Source organism: Sceloporus undulatus, chromosome 1, assembly GCF_019175285.1.
Source record: "Sceloporus undulatus isolate JIND9_A2432 ecotype Alabama chromosome 1, SceUnd_v1.1, whole genome shotgun sequence".
Taxonomy (NCBI): Eukaryota; Metazoa; Chordata; class Lepidosauria; order Squamata; family Phrynosomatidae; genus Sceloporus; species Sceloporus undulatus.
The window spans coordinates 57,301,208-57,322,143 of NC_056522.1; the positions used below are offsets into that span (position 1 = coordinate 57,301,208).

General features: G+C 40.8%; 1 long non-coding RNA gene across 2 annotated transcripts in view; it reads right to left on the bottom strand.

The window, feature by feature from the left end:
* The window catches only part of LOC121930004, a 57,106-nt gene extending 45,585 nt beyond the window's left edge, over nucleotides 1-11,521 (bottom strand). For both annotated transcript variants that reach the window (XR_006103796.1, XR_006103795.1), the window contains exon 1: nucleotides 11,248-11,521. This is a non-coding gene — a long non-coding RNA (uncharacterized LOC121930004). The remainder of the gene's footprint in view (nucleotides 1-11,247) is intronic.
* Between the last annotated feature and the right edge of the window lie 9,415 nt (nucleotides 11,522-20,936).

Sequence of the window (20,936 nt, forward strand, 5' to 3'; positions counted from 1 at the left end):
AACTGATGTAACATTCCATCTATAGCTTCTCATCCCTTTTACAGTTCACCATTATTGTTTTTATAAAATTACTATGGATCTTTTGCAGCCACAGGAAGATAACAAACTTGAGAGTAATGAGTTTAGTGTTGTCTGTCAGGAGATCACAACTAATGTCATGCTGCAGACAACTTGCCCTTGCTTTCAATAGCTCACCCAGGAAATGCCCCCTAGACAATACAAAAAATAAAGGGCTAGAATATCTTCCACCTCCTCTGAACCACAGATGCAAAGCCACTGTGTATGAGGGATCCCTTTATACCTTCCATCCAGGTAGGCAGTTGATATTGTCTGAAAGTGAAAGGCAGTAAAGGGTTTTCTAAATGTGACAAAGATTAAGTTACAGAAGTATTGCTGGAAGTATTGTTCCCTTTGGAACTGGCTATACCAAGGAGAAAACGCTTGCTGTTTGCTACTGGGCACATTATTATAGGATTTTTCCCCCTATAATATTTTTTCTCTAATCAGCTAATTGTCCATCTTGATTGCTGGAATCTGAATATCTTCAAAATAAAGGAGCGTACGAGAAGACCAAAAATGTGTCCATCCACCTTGGGAAAGCTGCTTTTCCAAATTGCCTTCAATCAGGCTCATTATTATTTTCCCATAAAGAATAACTGTTTTATGTAATTTTGCCTTAACTGACGGGAGAACAACTTCCAACCTAACTAGGAAGGATGGAACCCCAGTGAGAGGGCCTGCAACTCTTTCAAAAATCTGTTTTTGATAGTTTCTGATTCCATAATTTGACATTGACCCCATATCTCCATCCTGTAGAGCAACTGAGGCAAGACTTTAGCTTTAAACATCTTTAGCATAGCAGCTACTAAAGAACCTTCATTAGTCCTATCAAAGCTAAGTAGTGTTTTTGCTGATCTCCAGACTGACAATTATATGAACTCTATGGCGGGGTAAATACCGCCACTTTGCGGCGCTCTGCCGCCGCCGCCGGTAGGTCCGCGGGGGAGCTGGAGCCTCCACACGGCGCGACTCCCGCGCGGACTGAAAAAGAAGCTCCAAAATGGAGCTTCTTTTTCTGTCGCATTTGTGACGTAGCGAGGCGCCAGAAAATAAAGTGCATACATACACTAAAGACGCGACGCGTACGGACGCTCAGCGTCCGATACGCAAAGATGGCGCTGGCCATGTAGAAGGGCCGGCGCCATCTTGTACGGACAGAGTTCGTACTAGGCCCAGGGGCGTCTATAAGAGACGCCCCTTTTTTAAAATGGGACTTCTCTGACTTACAAATGTTACCCAATTTTCACAACAGTCTTCTTGGACCTATCTGAGTTATTGAGAGGAGAGCCGTATCATCAGCATATGACAGCATTTGGATCTTCCTATTGCTGATAGATGGAAAGAAACAATCAGTGGTGCTCAGGTCAATAACCAAATTATTCACATAGATGTTAAACAAACAGCCCTGTTTGGCTCCTCTGTGGGCTTTGATTTTACCTGAGAGATATCCTGTCAGACCTACTGTTACCCTAATGTCAGTGTGCATGCATGCAATTGCTGCAGCAAAAATAACAGGTGCTTATTTATCTATATTCGTTTGAGACAGTTTTTCCCACAACTGCTTTCTATTAATGGAATCAATTGTGCTTCTAACCTGAAGCAAACCCACCTGTTTTTCAGCTAAGATGTTATTTTCCTCTACCCATTCTTGAAGCTTGCTCAGGAGGAACCTCCCATACATTTTTGAAACTACAACTTATTGGTCTGTAGTTTCTAGAATCAGTTCTAGTTTTTTTCAGCAAGCTCTCTATCTACTAGGTGGGACTACCAAGACAGGCTCTGGACCTTGGAAAACCCTCTTTAAAAAATTCCACAAAGGGAAACTGGGATTTGAGTGTCTAGATGTAGTTTTGATTCTCTTAGACTTGCATGGACTATATTCCAGAATTTTTCTTCATTTCTTTAAATAAATAAGGTTAAGTATTCTTCAGAACCAATGCAGGCATTTCTGTATCTCAATCTCACTGTCAGCACCATTATGCTGAGAAAGAGAACATGTGGCCATGACATATTTTCACATGGGGTGCAACAGACAAATAGTGTGGCATGCAATCTATCAATGCTGCAAACTCCCACTTTGAGTTATGCTCCACCAACAGCTGTTCTCCCAACTGACTTCTCCCATGCACACATGTTCATGCCCCTACCCTAATGAACTTATTCCTAACTTCAGAAAGGCAGCTGGGAACATGACATCATCATTGACTTGGAGAAGAAATGGACAACTGGTACTGGGTAGGAAGACCCAGCCTAGCCACACCTCTTCTTATCAGCAGGTCCCCTGCCAAAAGACCAAGTGAAGCACTGCTAAGCCCTGGCCTGGCTCTTTCAGTGAAAGGGAGCTGTGATAGTATGGACACCAAGTCTTTCTGTACTTTCATGTTCATGTCATCTGAGGCAATATTTGGTAAATATGTCGAAGAGCTCCTCCACTATCAAGGCTGTTGACAGTAGGGAGAACACAGACCCTAGATGTACTCCTTTTTATATCTCTATGCTAAGCACCTTCCTGTCTTAAAAGGAAATGCTGTGTCTCCATTAAAATTTTTGATCTCCTGACAGAAGAAAGGTCTATAATGCATCTCCATAGTATCAGGAAAATTATAAAGCAAAGGACGGACACCATCACAATTTTTGGTCTATGGCTCTCTATGATATCTTAATTGGGTTGCTTCTCTTCTCCAAATCAGGGATAGATATCTGTTGCCCTGCTCCAATGCTTTTACTCACACTGCTCTTTAATTTGATTTTTTTTCCAGAATATTTTTTTCACAAATTAGTTACACTGATGTGATGTGACGCTTGTTTGCTTCTGATTAAGTACCACCGGCATAGCTCTTTCAGTTCCAGCAAAAACTGAATAGAAAGATCCTCTCCTCCTCTGGTTTCAAGTTGGGGAACCTCCCTACTCAGCCTGAAGAATTCCAACATTATGTGCCCTATCCCCCTCAAAAAGAACAATGTTTAGAATTGTTGCCTCATGTTAATACTGCATTTTTACTACTTTGACTCTGCACATACTCAAGATAGAAATGTATAACATCCCAGGCGATAGGTAGTGACTGGTTCTCAATCATATTGAATGAATATGCAAGCTCTGTAGTTTATATGTTATCTGATATCAATGGAATCTTGAGACTAGTAACTTTGGGGCTGTACAGACAGTCCAAAATAAAGCTGCTTCGGGTCACTTTGGAGGTATACTGTTTAAATGATGCATGCGTTGTAAGAGGCCAGAAGCCACACCAAAGCCATGCTCCAGTCCTAAGGAATGGAGCGCTGCTTTGGCGCAGCTTCTGACCTCTTAAGATATGTGTGTGATTTAAACAGCACACCTCCAAAGTGATCCGAAGCAGCTTTATTTTGGACTGTTTGTATGGGCCTTTTGAAGGATGACTTATTTCAGATTGGTTCATACATACTTACAATTACAGCATCATGGTGACTTGCATACTTGATCTGTGAACAAGACACATACCTTCTCCTCAAATAAAATGCTGCCCAAAGGAACTGGTTCCAAAGCATCAAGTGATAAATCAAGTTATGCACAAGCATGTATAAACTGGCACTTACTTATAAGTCCTGCATTACAAGATATAAACTATTTCATCCCACAAATACATATACACTCTCCACCAACATCTCTGATGGCTGCAGAGACCTCTGTTTGATATCACCAAAATAAAGCCTCTGTCAAGATCCACAGGTCTATTTTATAATGCTTCTTAAGAGTATACAGAGATCAAAGTGGGCACACTGTGAAGTTTCCTTATTCTGCATGAGGCAGAAGTGGACTTACATAGCAATGCATTCCCTAAATCAGGAGTACTGTGAATACCCTCCATTCCTTTTTTTATTTTTGTACCATGTCTATTAGATCCTAAGACTATGGTCAGGGATTGTTCTTATCTACATGGCAAGCTACAGTTATTCCTATCAGGCAAGATGCAACACAAAACCAAGTGTAGTTTCTCTTGCTCGTAACATAAGAAATTCATAGGTAACTCCAGATAATCGTTTTCATGTAAGACAGAAATACTATGGGAAACTGAAATACAAAGTAGTGAGCTGTGCAAACTCCAACAAAAAATTGTGCAAGAGTCAAGAACAAAAATTAGACCTTCTAACCACAAATAGTTATGAAATTTCCTTAGACAGATATTTATATGTTGAGATAGTATTAGCATGTCAAAATTATCTCTCTTGTAAACCCTACCGCTGTGTGGGCCATGTCTTTCAGTCTCAGTGAGAGTGTCTCAGGAAGAGTGCAAACAACACTGCTTAGAGATTAGAGGGTGTTCAAATTATGAGGCATACAAATGATATTATTACAGTGTGCACAAGTCTTCAGTATGTAACAGACCTTGACAATTGCAAGCTTACAACATTCACTCTGAAATGAAAGATGCAGGAAACATCCGAGATGACAGTAGCTAAAAGCCATGCTGTGGAACTGAGCCACTGTATGTGTCTCTAGCACACTATTAAACACAAACGAAAAAGAAACCTTAAAAAGAGGTGATCCTTGAAGCTACAGGCCGTACATAAGAAATTACACTAATGACAGCACCAAGTACAATATCATCTTCTACAAATTGATGTAACTATTCATGTACTGACTAACTGCAGTGCATATTCAGTGTAACCTCACTTAAACCAGAAAAGGGGTCAGTTCACTTTGATATCAACTATGTAATTTTGGGGCATAGGCCTTATTTTTGTTCTTCCAGAAATCTTATTCAATGACTTGTTCACTTTTGCACTGTCCTTGAGATCCTCATCCTTCTCTGCTAACACTATGTTTCACTAGCTGTTGCTTCACTAGTCGGCCTACAATTGTGCAGCTAAGAAGTAACAAATTTTGGGAAGGTCTTAGAATCCATGGGCTAATATTGTTAACTTAAACTTATAATTAATGCCTGGATGTATGATGGCAAGTTGGTATATGTGAATTTTGGAACCTTGTGATGAAAAAGAATATATGGTATTATTTTATATGGGTGATCATTTCAACTGTCCTCTGTCCTGCTGTTAAAATGAGCACAGCAAAACTGTGGTACTGGGCTGACAGATATATTTATTATTATTATTAACCTTTATTTATAAAGCGCTGTAAGTTTACACAGCGCTGTACATAAATTTATTTATTTTTTTATCCTTTTTCTACTTCTGAGATGTACTAAAAGTATGCTGCACAGCGAAATCATATTGAACATCCATGTAAGAGAGGATGTAACTTTTTAAAGCAAAGCACACATTTCTTTATATTAAGTGTGTGCATCTGCACAATGCTAATTCATCTCAGAAACAGGACCCATAAACACTTAGCTTGTGAAAGATGCATCTTTAACCTATGCCTGTTCGCAGGCCAAGGCATATCACTAACAACTGTTTTGCTCTTATTTCTAATTCTTGAATAGAGTAGTTTTGTGCAATAGACGTGGTACTGAAAGACAGTGCTCTGGAGAAGCCTTTTTCACATGCTCTAGTAAAGACCTGCCATCAAGCAAACCTCAAGTCATGAAAAACGAAGATAGGCACCTGGACCATGATAGAAAAGATCCCTCAGGAGGCAGTTAGGCAATAACTTTGTTAAGATAAATTTAAAATATTACAAAAGAGAGTACAAGGTTTCAAGTTGTCCAGAACTCTTCTTCTGGCTGCAGGGTAGCCAAGAGAAGAATGTGGTGGCCTCTATTTTGGAGGTTTTTTAAACAGAGGCTGGTTGGTCATCTGTCAGGGAATGCTTTGATTGTTTCTTCCTACATGGCAGAGGGTTGGACTGGGTGGTCCTCATGGTCTTGTCCAACTCTATGGTTCTGGAAGAAGATTAAGAAAACAGAAAAATCTAAAAATTAAGCCAGATGCTATGGCCATAAAATCAGATTTCAAGTCCACAACATTTGTCATAACTTTTAGATTGTTTTTTTTAATGGAGTTTTTTGCCATTGCCTGCTTCTTGCACCTTCTAGCCTAAGCATTCAGGAGATTTCAAATCCTTTCTCAAATCATAGTAATTTAATATTCTAGTTGTTGGTTTTTTTTTCATATATACTATTTTTTTCATTTGGCTTTTTATTCACAGTGTATCACTTATGCTCCATTCATAATTTTACACTCTTTTACTCTGCATACGTTAACCTAAAATAATTATCATGCTGGAACAATATTTATAATTACCATAATAGACTATTAATCCCTACATTACCTTACATACGTACTGAAAGCCTGTCAAAATCAAACTTTTCACCACTCCTTCAGTGGCATCACTGTCTGATTAATGGGTATTCAAATTTAGTTAATTCAACTACTGATTTTCACTCTCTGATTCTGCTCTAGTAGTTCTTCTAATACTGTGAATTCATCTTCACTGTTGCCATGATTTCACCTTTAGCTTCACTAGTTGGAGCCAGGTCTCCCTTTTGTCTCTGGGAAAAGTACATGTTTATCCTTTTCCTTTATTTTTTAAAGTGGACATGGTATTGATATCAATTCCTAAGCCACTGTTTCAAAAGTAAATTGATGACATCTCTTCCCAAATCCAACCACTTCCCCTCCCTATTGTTGCCCCAGTGTGAAACCAATATGCAGCTCACCAACTTGTGCTTATGTTAAACTTTTACCACCAGACCAGAGCAAATTAGACAAACTAGTGCATGTCATAGAATCACAGACTCATAGAGTTGGAAGAGACTGCAAGGGCCATCCAATCCAACCCTCTGCCATGCAGGAAATCTAAATCAAAGCATCCCTGACAGATGGCCATCCAGCATCTGTTTAAAGACCTCTAAGGAAGGATACTCCACTACACTCCAAGGGAGAGTGTTCCACTGTCGAACAGCCCTCACTGTCAGGAAGTTCCTCCTAATGTTGAGGTGGAATCTCTTTTCCTGTAGCTTGCATCCCTTGTTCCGGGTCCTGTTCTCTGGAGAAGCAGAAAACAAGCTAGTTCCCTCCTCAGTATGAAATCCTTTCAGGTATTTAAACAGGGCTATCATATCACCTCTTAACCTTCTCTTCTCCAGGCTAAACATCCCCAGTTCCCTCAGGCGTTCCTCACAGGGCATGGTTTCCAGACCATTCACCAGTTTGGTTGTCCTACTTTGGACACGCTCCAGTTTCTCAACATCCTTTTTAAATTGTGATGCCCAGAGCTGGACACAATATTCCAGGTGGGGCCTGAGCAAAGCAGAATACAGTGGCACTATTACTTCCCTTGATCTAAATACTATACTTCTATTGATGCAGCCTAAAATCGCATTGGCCTTGTTAGCTGCTGCTTCCAAGAGGGGACAGTGCACCTGGTTTCAAACAATAAAGTTAGGTAAGATAATAACAATTATGGGAATTCTTTCATTCATATCCTACCCTTTTCCCTATACTAGGCCTCAAAGCAGTTTACAAATATTTAAAACAAATACTGATTGAAAGACTTGCAAAATACTTATAAAAGTATTTTTTTAAAAAATTCATCTATAGAAATAAATATTTAAAAATTCAGTAAAAGGTGGAAGTTAAAAATCAGCAAAGCAGCACAACATTAAAAACCCTTGCAGTTGATTCACAAAAGCCAAGAAGAACAGAAAAGGAGGGAGCCATACTAGCTTCCTTAGGGAGTCCCAAATCCTAGAAACAGCCAAGAAGCCCATCCCCCCCCCCCCCCGCCCCAATGTACCAAGGAAGGTGGGAGATTTAGACTCAGTCTTACAAAAGGCCTCATTGAAATATTCAGGACTAACCCCAAGTTTCTGTGAGCCCATGAGGAACAGAATAAAATTGGGTTGTAAAAAGAAAACAACTGGTGGAAAAATAGGAAACAATAAGTGTATTGTATTGTGCTATTAAGAAGTCATTAGGAGTTGTAGAATGATTGTTAAAAGGAGGAAGAGGGAGGGGATAAGGGGAGGTATGGGATGGTGGAGGGAAGAGTGGAGGAATGAGTAAGTTTGTGGTTGTATGCTTTGGCTGTAATTTTATTAGGGGGGAAATGTGACTATAAAATTATTAATAAAAAGAAAATAATAAAATTAGTTTACCTCCCGCACACCTTATCTATTCAAACTGTATGGAGAAAACATTGTACACAGGGCAGGCTTAGACTCAGAGGCAGGAGGAGCGAAAATGGGAGGAAGGAGCATTAACAATCCAAGATATGCAGATGACACAATATTATTATCAGAAACCAACAAAGACATGGAACAATCACTGAAACAAAGCTTAAGGGGAAAACTGTCACAGTAGGATAAATGCTGAACATTAAGAAAACAAAAATAATGACCACAGAAGATCTACAAGAGGGTCTCCAAAAATTCATCCTAAATACAGTAACGAGATAATTGAAATAGTCAAGGAGTTTTCCTATCTTGGATCAAATATTGATCAAAACGCAAAGTACAGCCAATAAATTAGACGAGGAATAGGAATGGAAAGGGCAGCTATGAAGGACCTGGACAGAATCCTAAAGTGTAAAGATATAACTCTGAACATCAAAGTGAGGATTGTTCAAGCCATTGTATTCTGCATACCATCTACAGATGTGAGAGCTGGACAGTGAATATCAACTCATTTTTTTTTTTACTTTAAAAAAATAAAAATAAAAAAGAATATCAACCCACTTGAGATGTGATGCTGGAGAAGAGTGCTGAGAATAGCACTGGCAGTCAAGAAGACAAATGGATTCTAGAATAGATTACGCCCTAGCTCTCCCTGGAAGCCAGGATGAATAAACTGAGGTTGTCCTACTTTGGCCAAATCATGAGAAGGCATGAATCGCTGGAAAAGACACAGATGCTAGGAAAGGTAGAGGGCAGTAGAAGGAGAAGAAGACCACATACTAGATGGCTGGACTCAATCAGAGAGGCCATAAGCATGGGCCTGTAACACCTGAGCAGAGCAGTGGAGCATAGAGGGGCTGGGAGATATCTTATCAGCAAGGTCACTATCTTACTCTGGCTCCTGCTTCCAAGAGGGGACAGTGCATTTGGTTTCAAGCAATAAAGTTAGGTAAGAGTTAGGAGGCCTACTCAAGGGCAGTTAACAACACCAGTGGTTGTATAAATCATCTATTTAAAAAAAAAATCAGTTGCACAAAGATTGTGCCAGCATTAGAACAGCCACACTTTTCTAAACTTCCCCACGTTCTATATTCCACTCAAAATAATTTTTTCAATACTAATCTAATAAGAGCTATGCAGCCAGTATGCAAATGTCCACCTATTTTCTGACAAGTAAAAGCAGAATATCACAAATGTGAAATTGTAGTAGAAACACTTAGATATCACATCCACAATCTATTAAACATAGAAAGCACTCCCATCATCAGATTACAGCATTGTTCCAATGTGGGGCCAGTATCTTTTGTTTGCTCCCTGAAATAAAAGAACCGAGGCTATTTCAGTTCATTCCTTCAAGTTCAGCCATTACTAAATCTGCATAATATTGCTCCATATAACCCATCTTTTAAAATTATTTACTCAGTTACTGATTCATTCCAAAGTCCTTCTGTTGATAATGACAAATTTATTTCCCCAGTTTAAAAAAAAACAACACCCTATGGTCCAAAACACACTGCAGAAATAATCCAGTTTGAGACTGCTTTAACTGACCTGGTTCAGTGTTAGGGAATCCAGGGAATTATAATTTATTGTGGCACCAAAGCTCTCTTAACAGAGAAGGCTAAATAGCATTGAGCCAGGGCAGGTGAAGTGGTCTCAAACTGGATTATTTCTGCGGTGTGTTTTGGACCTGTTGAAAGTAGGAAAAGATCTGAAGAAGAAACTTATAAGCAACGTGAGGACCAGACAGTACTAGAAGAAGCTGCTGGGTGAGAAACTGAGACTTTGGTCACTGTCTATGTATACTACCCAGCCGTGACAACAGAAGTACAGTGGTTAGCGTCAGACTAGGGAGATTGGAGGAGACCCAACTTATATTAACTCTTCCAGGAAGCAGAGTAATTAACCTCAGGCAAGGTCTCTCAAGTAAAAGAGTTAGGCCCTTTCAAGGATGGTAGATGTAATGTGAAGCTGAAGGCTTTCATGGCCGGCATCCATAGTTTTTTGTGGGTTTTTCAGGCTGTGGCCATGTTCTAGAAGAGTTTATTCCTGACGTTTCACCAGCACCTGTGGCTGGCATCTTCAGAAAAATTATCTGCAGATGCCAGCCACAGATGCTGGCGAAACGTCAGGAATCTGTAAACTCTTCTAGAATATGTCCACATAGCCCAAAAAACCCACAAAAAACTGTGGTAGATGAAAACTGCAATCAAGTCAGCTTCAATTTATGGTGACTCTAGGGATGAGAAACCTCTAACAGCTTTTCCAAATTGCAGAAATAAAGCAGTTTCACACCACTTTAACTGTCATGACTCCATCCTATGGAATCCTGGGAATTGTAGTTTGCTGAGATATTCAACCTAGTCAGAGAGTTCTGGTGAGCAAGTCACACGCTCTCAGCCTCAGGGAAGGCAAGGGCCAAGCCTCCTCTGAACATGCCTTGCCAAGAAGCCCCCGTGAGAGGTTTGCCTTAGGGTTGCCGTAGTCAGAACTGACCTGAAGACACACAAGACACACAACTTCCCTGGAGGTGCCATGGGATGGGAACCCAGCCCCCCTCAATCTCTAGGACTAGATCATTGCTCCCAACCCCCACAGAAACCTCCACTCCATTCCCTCACAGTCCCTCGCCAAGGATGGAGAGGAGAAGGAGGACTGAAAGGCAGCAGATCTGCCCCTTTGACCTCAGGAACCAAGGCTGGCTCCCCAGCCCCAGGGCAACTAGATGTCCTAAGCACAAAGAAGGGCATGGCAACATGGAGGGCATTCCTAGAAACATGGAGGGCCATTGCCAAACAAAAGCTACAAACACTCATGTCAATACAGATTCATAGAGTTGGAAGAGACTGCAAGGGCCATCCAGCCCAACCCCATTCTTCCATGCAGGAACTCACAATCAAAGCACCCCAACAGATGGCCATCCAGCCTCTGTTTCAAGACTCCGCCAACGCTGCTTAAAACAGAGCCCTCCTGGGCGGAAGGCTGGAATGGAGACGCCCTGGAAGGCAAGGAGGGCCACCTTTAATATGAATCTGGAACCATGCTGCTTTAGTCCTGCTCAAAATGGCGGGCCGTGCTCTGAGGGGAGGGCGGTGCCCCCTGCTGCTGCTCCTGCTGCCGCTGCTGCCCTTACCTCCTCGGGGTCGGGGTGCTCTGCCTCTGAGGGGCCACGGCCAAAAAGGAGGAGAAGAAGGATGAGTTCCAGGAGCGAGGCGGAAGCGGGGCTGAGCCTGCGCCGTTCCTGAGGCGAAGGGCCTTTCAGGCGCCCAGATCCTCCGGAAAGAGCGGCTCCCGCTCGCCTCAAACTTTGCCCCGCCGCCGCCGCCGCTGCTCCTCCTCCTCTTCCTCTTCTTCAGCCCAGACCCGCGCGCGCTCGGCTCAGGCCGCCATCTTGCCCCGGGGCATGCCGGGTAATCCGGCGGAATCCCCACGTAGGTGCGTCATTGCGTCACCGCCCCCAAGAGGGAGCCGGAGGGGACGCTGAGAGGAAGAAGCCGTTGGAAGCCGTTGGGAGGGAGGAACGGGCGTCGGGGAGGGTTGCCATGGCAACGGCGGGGGCGGGGCGGTGGTGCTAGGCAACCTGAGGAAATAAACGTTTGTTTTTTAAACGGAGGGGGACCGCAGGGTGACTCCGCGGGGGCTGAGCAGAGACAAGCCCCGAGTCGAGATGATATCCTCTTTTAAGCCTATGGTTTTTTTAAACTCAGGGGGACCAGACTTCTGGTCCTCCTTTTCCAGGGCATGTCCTCCATTTTTTAGACATCTTTCAAAGAGATTTCAAAATGTCCTCCATTTTGAGCAGGGCTAAGCAGCATGGGTTTATATCTATATGGAGAATGTAATGTCCTCCATTTTGAGCAGCACTAAAAAACATGGGTTTATCTCTATCTGGAGGGTGACCAGACTTGGTCCTCCTTCTCCAGGACATGTCCTCCATTGCACCCTTTTGTCCAGGAGGGATTTAAAAATATCCTCCATTTTGAGCAGGACTAAGAAGCATGGATTTACTTTTTATATGCAGGGTGACCAGATTTGATCCTCCTTTTTGAGAGCATGTCCTCCATTCCAGCCTTCTTCTATCCAGGAGGAATTTCAAAATGGCCTTCATTTTAAGAAGGACTAAGAAACGTGGATTTACATTTCTATTCATGTTCACAGCGTATTTCTTAATGTCCTCCATTTTTCCCGAATGCCCTACATTTTGCAGTGCCTTGTCCTCCTTTGCAGTGAGGAGGACATTGGTTACCCAGTTTTAACTGTATTGCTTATGACATCTCTGCGTCACATAGACAAAGTCATGCTTACTGAGACATAAAGTCATGTCTCCTCAGAAAAAACTCCTTCATCTTGGAGAAGCAAGTCATGCTAGACTAATCTGACCTCTCTTTTTCATAAAATTACCAACTGGGTGATTAGGAGAAGAAGCTAATTACCTCAGATGAGAGGATCTAAATTCAAAAAGACTTTAATGGATTCAAACACTGAGCCAAAACTAACAAAATGAATTTCAACAGGGAGAAATGTAATATGTTACCACATTTCAGCAGAAAGAATGAAATGTACAGATAAAGGATGGCTTAAGGAGACTACAGTGAAAGGGATCTAGGAATTGTAGTAGACCACAAGTTGAACATGAGTCAACAGTGTGATGCGGCAGCTAACAAGGCCAATGCGACTTTAGGCTGTATCAATAGAAGTTTAGTGTCTAGATCAAGAGAAGTAATAGTGCCACTATATTCTGCTCTGGTCAGGCCCCACCTGGAATACTGTGTCCAGTTCTGGGCATCACAATTTAAAAAGGATGTTGAGAAACTGGAGTGTGTCCAAAGGAGGGCGACTAAAATGGTGAAGGGTCTGGAAACCATGCCCTCTGAGGAACAACTGAGGGAGCTGGGGATGTTTAACCTGGAGAAGAGAAGGTTAAGAAATGGCATGATAGCCATGTTAAAATATTTGAAGGGATGCCATATTGAGGATGGAGCAATCTTGTTTCCTGCTGCTTCAAAAACTAGGACATGAAGCAATGAATGCAAACTACAAGAGAAAAGATTCCACCTTAACATTAGGAGGAACTTCCTGACAGTAAGGGCTGTTTGACAGTGGAGGAGTGTAGTGGAGTCTCCTCCTTTGGAGGTTTTTAAACAGAGACTGGATGGCCATCTGTCAGAGATGCTTTGACTGTGAATTCCTGCATGGCAGAGGGTTAGACTGGATGGCTCTTTTGGTCTCTTCTAACTCTATGATTCTATGAAAATGTCAAATACCAGCACCTTTGGATACATGCCTCTGTAGCAGGGTGACTAGATGTCACCATCACAAAGGAGGACAAGGGAAAATGTAGGACATTCCAAAAATATGGAGGGTATCACCAAATAAAAGCTAAAAGTAAATTCATGCTTCTTAGTCATGGTCGCATAGGAGGACATTTTGGAATTCCTCCTGGACAGAAGGCTGAAAGGGAGGACATGTCTTGGGAAAAGTAGTGTCTGATCACCCTGTTGTGTAGAAACACATTTCGGTATGAAACAGCTGTCGTAAAAATGTACAGCAGTTCTCTATATCCATGGATATTTTATCTACAGATTCAAGCATCCATGTCTTGAAAATATTTTTAAAACTATAAATTCCACGAAGCAAACCTTGATTTTGCCATTTTATGCAAAGGACACAATTTTACTAGGCCATAGTATATAACGGGACTTGAGCAACCATGGACTTTGGGGGTGGGGTGGGGGTTGTAACCAAAACTTAGCAGATACCGAGGGCCGACTATATTTAATAGGATATGGGACTTCATTCTAGTATTACAATTGAGCCAGTGTGGTGCAGTGGATTGAGCATTGGACTATGGAGAGCAGGGTTCAAATCCCCGCTCAACCATGAAACCCACTGGGTGACCTTAGGAGGCAATGGCAAACACCCTCTGAATAAACATTTCTAAGAAAACCCTGTGATAGGTTCACCTAAGACGACTTGAAGTCACAACCAACAACAACAAAAACATGTTAAGACTGTTCACCTGAAGTGTGTTTTGCAAGAGAAAAATCATATGAGATACAGCAGTCTTTGGAAGCATGTCTTGCTGTCTAAGGCCCAAGGGCATGAAACCTTTGGCCTTCCAGATTTTTTGGACATCAAATTCCATAATCCCTGATAATTATAGTAAATGGCAAGGAGTTGTAAAAACTGCAGTCCAGAACTATAATAGACATCCAGAGAGCTGAAGGTTTCCTATCCCTAATGAATTCTGAAGTTTGGATTCTTACCAAAGTTTAGAACTGTGGTTCTCAGTCTTTGATCCTCCAGATCAGGGGTAGGCAACCTTTTTGAGCTGGGGGCTGGGTTGCTGTCCCTCAGACAATTGGGGGGCCGGAGGCAAAAAATAAATAATTAAATATTTCTTTTAAAATAAATAAATAAATAAATAAACCAGGACAGATGTAGGACACAATTTTCAAATGGAGGACACTTTTTTAAATGGAGGAAACACGAAATAATTCGTTGATTTTTTAAGAAATGTTAATATAAATGCATGTTTTTGAGGCTTCTATAGACAATTGCCCCCTCGCGCGAGAGGCCAAAGGCCCCAGCGGCAATCAGCAGCAGGACCGGGCTGGGGCCGGTCCCAAGGCCTCACTGGGCTGGATTCGGCCCACGGGCCGTAGGTTGCCTACCCCTGCTCAACATGCAGTTGCTGATACTTTGGACTTTTGCTCCCAGAATACCTGGCCACTGGCCAAGAAGTTTTTCTGTTAGTTTGTTCCAGAAAAAGGAAAAACATGAACACCTTAAAGACTTAACAAGTTTAGGCCTAAATCCTCTTGTTATTCCTGACTACAGCACAGCCATTGAATCAATGGGATTTACCTGTGTGTTCAATCACAATTCAATAATTGAATCAGTCTATTCAAATTGGATGTAACCAAGAAGATGCCGACTTTATGATGACATAAGCTTTGTAAAGCAAAGCGTTTTCTCAGATGAATGCAGTATTATCAATTGTCATAAATAGACAAAGAAGTAAAAACAAATGGAGGAGTTATGGTTACCAAATGTGGTCAGATGCCAAATGTATGCAATTTAACTGAATGACCTGTTCACAGCAGGAGTTGCTCTGACATTTCCCCAAACTATAATATCCTAACACTGCAGTAATTCTTGTTAATCCCAGTGTCCTTGTTAAAACACATTACAATAACATCGGCTACATCAACACTGCAGAATTAATTCACTTTGACACCACTTTAACTGGCATGGCTCAATGCTATGGAATTCTGGAAACTGTAGTTTTGTGAGCTGTTTAGCCTTCTCTGCCAGAGAGCTCTGGTATTACAACAAGCTACAAATGCCAGGATTCTGTAGGATGGAGCCATGATGAGAGTTAAAATACTGACAAACGGCATTACTTTTGCAGTGTGGCAGCAGCCATAGACTTAACCGTCAGTCCCAACAGAGCATGGCCATTGAATGGGAGGGAACTTTGTAAATCCACAATTACATAAATTCCATTAATTAAATGGGTCTGCTTCTAATAATTAGATTTAAGCCAATAGAATTAAATTTGCTGATTGGTTCTTGTTTACCAATTCATTTATGAGGGACCCCTTGGAAATCTAATTGACATCCTTGAGGCCTGCAACACAGTGTCCTAGGAGAGTGACACATTTTCATACTTGTTTCTGAGTGTTGCCATTTTTATGTCAGATTTGTGTCATTGATCCTCTTGCATAGAATAAATTCCCTAGAGTTAAAAAAAAAACATAGCACCCCAGAAGGTCATTTTTGGCAGGTGATGGTAGTATATATCACATTGGATGATGTGCAGCTGAATTATGATATGGCTGATGTTATTATTAGGTCCTCCCTTACTATTCTATGTGTAGATATTAGAGACCTGTTAGTATGTGCCTCAACACCTAGTCTCTGGTTTGTTATATACTGTATATTAATTGTTATTAGAGTAGCCATTTTGGAGTAAGGAACAAGGAGGCAAACCACCAAAATCTTTTGAAAGCGAAAAGTATTATTTTCCAGGATAAACTATATTTTTCAGCTAAAAGCTGTAGGTAATAATAGTGTCATTTTGTTTAGTCAGTTTCTGTTCAGATCATGCATTGATATCAATCACTTGTTAATCTGTGCAGAACTGGATCAAATGGGATTATGTTGTGCAACTCAGCTGTAGACAAAAGGAAGGAAAATTAAATGGGGAGGATAATCTTAGGAAATTTTTAAAGGTCTGTGCAACTGAATGTCTTGGCTCATAAAAAATGCAACTTGCATTTATTAGCTGCTATGTCTACACTGGTGATTTAAATTTATCGTCTCATATTTCACTTGTAGTTTATTAATACTGCTAATTCCTTATTTCAGATACTCTTGTAAAGTCAGGTGTCACTTATTTTGTATATAGTAATCTGTTTATTTCTAACTATACATTTCTCGCTGTTGAAATTCACTGGCTGCATCCACACTGGAGAACTAACCCAGTAGCCCCACAACAAACTCCAACTCCCAGAATTCCATAGCCTTGAGCCAGATAGAGTTAAAGCGGTGCCAAACCGGGTTATTTCTCCAGTGTGGATGAACCATTTTGTTAGTTTAACCTCAGTTTCTCATCCTGCCTCAGTCTTAAGTTACTTCTCCCAGTTTGGTATCGTCTGCAAATTTAATGAGTGCCCTTGTTGTATTTTCATCCAAGACATTTTTAAAGTTGTTGAATAACACCAGACACTGGACAGAACCCTGCAACATCCAACCTCTCACTTCTCCTCAGGTTGACAACAAGCTGTTGATGAGCACTACTGAGGTATGTCCCATCAACCTGCTATAAATGCATCTAACAGTAGCATTCTCTAGACCACATTTTTCCAATAGGCCAACAACAGTACAGTATCAACTGAAGACCTTCTTAATAGTCTTGCTAAAATCAAGATTCATGACCTCCACAGCATTCTCCTGATGTGCCAGGATTCTCTGTTAAAAATAAAGGAAGGGGCCAAGGTTGGGGAACTAGATGTTTTGTACTAAAACATTCATAATTTTTTATCTTTGGTAGTGTTGGCTGTGACTGATACAAGTTAGAATCTAAATACCTCTGGAAGAACCCAAATTCATCATCCCTGGCCTTCCAAGATTTGTCTTTGAGAACTGCATGCTGTCTCAAACATCCTCTTCTCATAGTGTCCCCCCAGCATCCCTAATGCTCATCACAAGCTGAGTTCATCAGAAGCTCTATGCAGAAAAGTTTTCTGACTCACTTGAGAGACCCAAGGTTTCACAGAATACAAACAGTTCCGGGGGAAATAGTGACATGATGCAATCTGTTCTTTCATGATCACATGCCAAGGGAATCCTTAATAAGGGTTCACATGAATGCCATTCTCTCAGAGGAAGGCAGTTTATTGAGTTGCTTCAAATGTCTGAAACAACCTGTAAAATCTCTGGTAACTATAGAAGTCAAATTGAACCAGATTACATCTTGACATAGAAAATAGTTTGATAACACAATTGAATAAATAATCTACTCAGAGGGCAGTCTAACTGTGTACAATGTGACCCTCTGTAAAATCGCCCTAATATTTTTGTGATAAACAAGCTATGTGGTGAGTAGACATTAAATGCTTTTCTGGAATATCACTATTATTTGCTGTTATCCTGATTCTTCATTTCTTCTATTCTGAATAGTGCTATATGTTCTGGGCTTTGAGACGTACATGGACATGCATTTGTACAGACGGGGAAACATTTCAGTTATGATGTGAGTGGGGCTCCTACCCTTGTTATGTAATAAAGTGCTAGGGGCAATCTTGTAACTCTTTACAGCCCAGTTGCATGAATAACCAAGCCCAATAATTTTGAAGGGGTTAGACATATGCCTCGCTTGCCATAGGATCAAGCTTTATATATCTCTGGGTAGAGAATAATTTGTTACAATGGTAAGAGGTATAATTTTACAAACAAAGGAGTCTTCTAACCTGAATATGGGGCTAACCAGTGAGAGGAAAGTATGCATACAGTAAGGAATAAACCATATTTTAAAAACACAAGAGGTTTTGTGTTTCTAAAATGAGAGACAGAGTGGAGGCCAACAGACCATTGGCACCAAAGTATGTTAGAAGTTTCTCTGGATAATTATTTGGATTTTTTTCCAATGCAATATCCCTAACTATTGAATCCTAGATCACACAATTATGACCCTTCCTTCTTCACCATTTCCTATAATTATTTACATTTGTGTTCCACCCATCATCATCCAGGCATCATATCACATTTCTTCTCCTTGACAATTGGGTGTGTGTATGTGCCTTTCACTCACTTGTTGACTTATGGTGACCCTATTCATTTTAAGGGGTTTTCTTAGGCAAGGAGTAGTCAGAGGTATTTTTGCCAGTTCCTTCCTCTAAAATGTAGCTCACAGCACCGGGTATTTGTCAGCTGTCTTTCATCCAAGTACTAACCAGAGCTGATCCTGCTTAGCTTCCAAAAACAGATGAGATCTGGTGTCTTTAGGGTATTTAGGCCACAACAGAAACTAAGCATAATTAAAACTGTCTTCAGGTCCACCAGAGGACTTTGTGGTCAAGACAAAATTTGAACTCTTTCCAGCCTGAGTCAAAGATGAACCACCAAAGCTTGGAAGAAACGTTTATAAGAACTTAGTTAATTGTAGTTCATTACTTCCTTTTTGTAATGAGGGTATAGTGAAGTTATATTTCAAAAGTGGCATGATGCATACGAACAATATTGCAAATTTGTGTGTGAGGAAGAGGGAGAATTTCTAGTTTATTTTAAATAACAATTTAAAAGAGATGTTGAGTGGTATTGTTCAGGTTTTATGCCATTCACGTATCAATCCTAAATTCCCTGACCCCAAAGAAATGGAAAAGTAATGTGTAACATAACAAACAGGATAACCGTTTAATTTTTTTCAGTAATATTAATATAATGAATTGCAGTTAGTTACACTTTCAGAACTGAATTCTAAGGTCACATTGATTTTCTGTGGTTCTCCAGTGCATTAAGTGTACAAAATGGGTTAAAACCTTGCACATGTAAACAAAATAGTTTTCTTTTGATGACCTCCCAAACTAACCTTTGTAGAACTGAAAGAAGCATGAGAGCTTTTTAGATAGCTTTTTGTGATTTTCTTTGTGACCATGGTTACTCAAGGACTGATAGCCCAACAGCAAAGATCATTGTAGTTAAACCTATACAGAAAGAAAGGCCATCAAGCAGGGTCCCACTTGCATGACCTTGGGTGTACCTCTATGCCACTGCTGGGGAGTCTGATGCCTTAGGTCATACATCATACATAATCTGGAAGGGATATTTCAAAAAAAAGCCCTCAATACTTAGCCCTCCATAAATTCTCCAAATCCTCTCTCGGCACTGGAGTCAGATAACAGGCAGAAAGACAATGGCTCCAAGAATCCAGGCTGCCCATCTGCTCTGTACTTCCAGATTCTTGCCTCCCCAGCGCCAGCTGATGAAATTTTCATAGCTGCAATAAGGTTTCCCATTTCCTGTAGGCCCTGCTGCCTTGAAGCCTTCACAGTTGTGCCCTGTTCAGGTTTCTGGCTATCTGTTGTAGATGACAATGAGAAGAACCATCTGTTCTGGTAGGGTGCTCTTAAAGTCCAGAATTTCAAAGTAAGTAACAAATTAAACGTTTATGAGAGATTAAAAGCCTGCTTTATAGACTTTTGTGTTTTGCTCCATGTACGTATGCTACATAGCCTTTTAATTCAGCCTCAACTAATACTCAAGATTAAGAAGAATTCTTTTTACACTTAAACTTTTCATATTATTTATCATAGTCCTTCTCAGATGATGATGTGCAAGAATGTGTTAAATTTTCATACTCTATATGTACTTCTAGAATGTGGAACAAAATACTACTTTAAAGAGTAGTTTCAAATCTTTGGTCCCTGGATGTTGTTTGACTACAATATTCAGAATCTGTCAACTTGATCTCAAGCGTTTTTGTTTTGTTTTGTTTTTTGTTTAGATGCTTTTTTACTGTTACTTCAGGCCAAACAATTACATGGGAAAAGAGCTGCCAAAAGATGGGATTCCAGTTCCCAGTGTGTACTTCTTATCACTAGAAATCCTTCCTTACCTTCTCCAGCGTAAGTGTCAAACCCAAGACTCTAGGAGATTATTGCACCCAGAAATCCCACTAGGATAGATGCTGAATTTGAAAGTGTTATCACACTTACCCATTCCCAGGTCATATGCAGCCCATACCCGTCCTGGCAGCCCATTTGCAACCCAGATCTTTTTCAGGAACTGGAAATTCCCAGCTGCAGCAAAAGTCCAGATTTCGGATAGGCTGCCCAGGAAGGTTATGGGCTGCACACAGCATCGGAACTGATAAGTGCGATAACAAGTTTTTGACTTTTAAATCCCGCATCTATCTCGGTGGGATTTCTGGGTGTGATACTCTCCAAGGTGGGTGGCAATCAACTCCCTTATCCTTGAGTGTCTTTAAATGGGACTAAAGGTTCTCTCCTCAGTAAGAAGGGAGATGCTAGATACTATGAGGGAGCTTCACTATGCAATATTATATTTACTAATATAAACACCATTAATACCACAGTGCTCCCCATTGTTGGAACCAGTTGCTCACTAAATCCCCTAAAGTTCAATTAACAAGCATCAGGTAATTTAACACTGGACTTCTAATAATCCGTTTATTTTAAGGGGACTCTGGCTGAAGCTAAAGTCCTTGTCAAAGACTGGTGGAAATGCACTGTAGATTCTATTAAATACCAGCTGAATTTATGGCCCTCAGTGAAAAGCAGAAAGTAATCTCTTCAA